Source organism: Lathyrus oleraceus, chromosome 5 (assembly GCF_024323335.1).
Source record: "Lathyrus oleraceus cultivar Zhongwan6 chromosome 5, CAAS_Psat_ZW6_1.0, whole genome shotgun sequence".
Taxonomy (NCBI): domain Eukaryota; kingdom Viridiplantae; phylum Streptophyta; class Magnoliopsida; order Fabales; family Fabaceae; genus Lathyrus; species Lathyrus oleraceus.
In genome coordinates, this window is record NC_066583.1 from 326,890,505 (window position 1) to 326,894,885 (window position 4,381).

At 39.1% G+C, this 4,381-nt stretch overlaps 1 non-coding gene across 1 annotated transcript; it reads left to right on the forward strand.

Moving 5' to 3' along the window:
- The first annotated feature begins 1,594 nt into the window (after positions 1 to 1,594).
- LOC127090177 (small nucleolar RNA R71) lies at positions 1,595 to 1,701 on the forward strand. The gene has a single exon (XR_007791706.1). It is a non-coding gene; the product is annotated as a small nucleolar RNA R71 (small nucleolar RNA).
- Positions 1,702 to 4,381: the final 2,680 nt, after the last annotated feature.

Consider the following 4,381-nt stretch of genomic DNA (forward strand, 5'->3'; position numbering starts at 1 on the left):
AGCAGTTGGATATTTTCTCAAAACACGCAGGAGCTTTTCGGTCTCTATCTGCCCTAAGTCTGCATTGACTATTACATGTCGCTCAAGTTCAGTGTCTAGGAATTCGTACCTTAGATTTTTGGGTAACGTCTTAAGTTCTAGGGCTGGTTTCTTTGGGCAAGGCATATGATCGGGCGTTAGTGCTAGGAATTCGCTTAGGCTATCATCTTGGTATTCCTCACTCCAATTTTCATCTTCAAAAGTAGGAGCCCTTGGAATTTGCAGTATTTCGGAGTATGATGTTTGTTCATTCTCCATTTCTCTTATATATTCATCGATGACATCTAGTAGACAACAAGTATCGTCTATAGCTGGTGCCTTTAGGAATTGCGTCAAAATGAATTCGAATTTTTCCTCACTAACTTCAAAGGTTAGCTTGCCTTTCTTAAAATCTATAATAGCTCCGTCCGTAGCTAGGAATGGTCTTCCTAATATGAAAGGAATATTGGAATCCTCTTTTATATCCATGATTATAAAATCAGTAGGAATATAGAATTATCCTATGCGTACCAGAAAGTTTTCTAGCATACCTATGGGAAATTTAACAGAACGATCCGCAAGTTGTACAAACATCCTCGTAGGTCTTAGTTCTCCCATTTTGAGCCTTTTGCATATGGACAAGGGCATTAAACTAATATTGGCTCCTAAGTCGCATAGTGCTTTGTCTATGACAAACTTTCCGATTATACAGGGTATGGAGAAACTACCTAGGTCTTTCAGCTTAGGAGGCATATTGTTTTGTATTATGGCGCTACACTCAGCAGTAAGTGTAATGGTTTCATTATCCTCTATCTTCTTCTTGTTAGATAAGATTCCTTTGAGAAACTTACCATATGAAGACATTTGAGTAATGGCTTCTATAAAGGGTATTGTGATATTCAATCGTTTTAGAAGCTCTATGAATTTTTTAAATTGCCCTACACTTTTAGATTTAACAAGTCTTTGAGGACAAGGGATAGGGGGTTTATACGGTGGTGGAGGCACATAAGGTTCTTCTTTCTCTACGGCCTCTTCGTTTTTATCTTCCTCTTGATCGTCTTCCTTCTCAATTACCTTACCAGGGTCTTGGTGCATGGATGGGTTTTGAATTCTAGGGTCGGTCGGTCAATCTAGTTCTGTCCCACTTCGTAGTATAATAGCATTTGCATGACCTTCCGGGTTTGGTTGCGACTATCCAGTGAATGTGCCTGCAGAAGCAGCAATAGGTGCTTGTTGTTGAGCCACTTGCAAAATTTGTGTTTCTAACATTTTGTTATGGGTGGCTAATGCGTCTACCTTGTTTGCTAACTGCTTGATTTGCTCACTAGTGTGTATGTTTTGATTTAGGACATGGTCAAGACTGCTTAATTCGTACATGTCGCCTTTCGTTGGAGGTTTCTCTACGGAGGTTCTTTCGCTTCCCCACTGGTAATGATTCTGGGCCATACTTTCGATAAGTTGATAGGCCTCATTGTAGGGTTTATCCATCAGTGCGCCACCTGCGGCATCGTCTATTGTCAATCTTGTGTTTGACAAGAGACCGTTGTAAAAGGTATGGATGATAAACCATTCTTCTAGACCGTGATGTGGACAAAGCCTCATCATGTCTTTGTATCTCTCCCAAGCTTCAAAAATTAATTCATTATCTTTTTGTTTAAACCCATTTATTTGGGCTCTTAGCATAACCATCTTACTAGGTGGGAAATATCGTGCTAAGAAAACTTTCTTCAACTCGTTCCACGTAGTGACAGAGTTGGATGGTGGAGACTGGAGCCAAGCTCTAGCTCTATATCTTAATGAGCATGGGAAAAGACGTAGTCTTATAGCTTCAGGGCTGACACCATTTGCTTTCACTGTGTCTGCGTATTGCAAAAACACTGACAAATTTAGGTTCGGGTCCTCCGTGGGACTACCTGAAAATTGGTTTTGCCGTACGGCTGACAACAACGAAGGTTTTAGCTCAAAATTATTGGCCTCGATGACAGGGGCAGCGATGCTGTTATGTGGTTCATCCTGCGAAGGGATTGCATAGTACTTAAGAGGACAGTTTTGCGGTCCTTAAGCCATCTCTGGTTGACTAACTGGTTCAAGAATAAGGATATTAAGATCGGGAAGATTTAGCTTGATACGATGTTCTCGTATCAAATCTTGTATCCAGCGTTCTAGTCTTAGATAACGCTCAGGTTCGTCGAATGGTATCTTTAATTTCTCGTCTTGAGAGCGAGTACTTGGTATACACTCGACAAATGTAGAAAGGAAAATAGAATTGTTTGCCTTAGTCTATACTGGGCAACACTAGAGTTACGATATCGACTAAATTAGTCCCCGACAACGGCGCCAAAAACTTGATTGCGACTTAGTAAGTCTATGGGAATCGTGACTGCAAGTGCACAGTCCTATCGCGTAGTTTTAAAGATTATCGAACCCACAAGGACTAATAATCGAACGTATCGTTATCTAATATTACTATGTAAATCTAAGGCTGATGATCGTTCTAAGATTGGAGGGATGAAGAGAAATAACTATAACGTAAACAAAATATTAATAAAGATATTTAATAAAGGGATATCAGTATGTAACGCATAAAACTTCGGGGATTCGATAGATAAGTTTTTGTTGATTGTAACCTTTGTTTGTTTTGTACTCTCGTACGAAAAATAGTTTGAATAAAATAAGAAACTAAAACCATAAAAATAAGTTTTATAAAAAAACCAACACCAATTATTTACGAATCCCGTCGTTTCGACGTTCTTTACATACTGATACCTAGGGGTTTAGCTGGACATGGATCCGATAACAGACATGGTATTCGGAAAATCAAACATACAATATGGCATAAATAAATAAAATAGCAATCAAAATAAAACCTGGATTATGAATTGAGAACTGGAACTGAATCTTGATTCTTCAAATAAAATAATGTCGGCAGACTTTGGAAATGAGTAACCGTTTCAATTGAATTTAAATGCTTAAACAATAAATTCCGATGGTCCCCGATGTGGAGAACCTATCACTTTTACAAAGTAAGAAAAACTGCCTAGGAAACTAACCAAAAAATAATCTGACTAAAATTAAGCGTAAGCGTCCACGGAGAAATAACCCTCCTTTATATAGTTTCCACTTCCCTAAATTGTAGCCAAAAGGTGATTGAATCGTGGCTAATATCATGGAGAAAAAGTAGGGAAGACTGGGTTGTGGCAGTTGCCACAACCCTAGTTTTGGACTCCGTGGTGAGTGCCACATTTTGAGGGATGGGCGCTACAATCTTCCATGCTTTGTGGCGGGTGCCACCACTCTCTTTGGATCATGTGGCGGGCACCACACATCCAAGTGATGGGCACCACACATCCAAGTGATGCGCGTCACATGCCCATTTAGTTTGGTGGGCCCATACTCTCTATTTTTCTCCATTTTCTTCTCTTTTTCTTTCTGTTTTGCTATTTTCCACTTTGCTTGCTTGTAAACCTTTTATTCGATAAATACCTGCAATAACATAAACTACTGCGTAATAACAAGTGTTAATCAAGTAAAAAGCAGTGCATATGAAGCCAAAAATATGATACATTTTCGCGTTATCACACATCATAAAATTCATCACAAAAATAAATTTCAAGGAACTAAGGTCGTGCTTGCAAATATTTTCAGACCATGGATTATGGACGAAGGAACACTAAAAAGTACAGTTTCAGATGTCCAGATTTGAAAGAGTTAAGGCAGCTAGCATCCTTTGTAGTTGATCCCATGGATTTCAAAGGACGTCATGGAAAGCTTTTGTCTATGTTGTCTACTAAGATTGTTGAAGGACTCTTAAGTGCGTTGGTTCAGTTCTATGACCCTCTCTACCGGTGTTTCACATTTCTCGATTATCAGCTTATGCATACGTTGGAGGAGTATGCCTATCTCTTGGGTATCCCCGTATCTGACAAAGTGCCTTTCAGTGGATTAGAGGAGATTCTGAAATCTCAAGTCATAGTTGATGCTCTTTATTTGAAGAAATCCGAGATTGATGCAAATATGACGAACAAAGGAGGTATCTGAGGTCTGACTTCTGAGTTTCTGATTGGGAGAGCTACCACTTTTGCTCAAGCTGGTAGTATGGACACTTTCGAACCTATCTTCGTATTGATTTTCTATGGTCTAGCATTGTTCCCTAACATTGACAAATTTGTCGATGTTAATGCCATTAGAATCTTCTTGATTTGGAATCCTGTTTTGACTTTATTGGATGACATGTATTTCTCTCTACATCTAAGGAATTCTAAGGGCAGTGGAACTATTATGTGTTGCATTCCTCTTCTGTACAAGTGGTTTATTTAGCACTTGCCTCAAACACCAGTCTTCTTAGAGAACAAGCAATATCTAC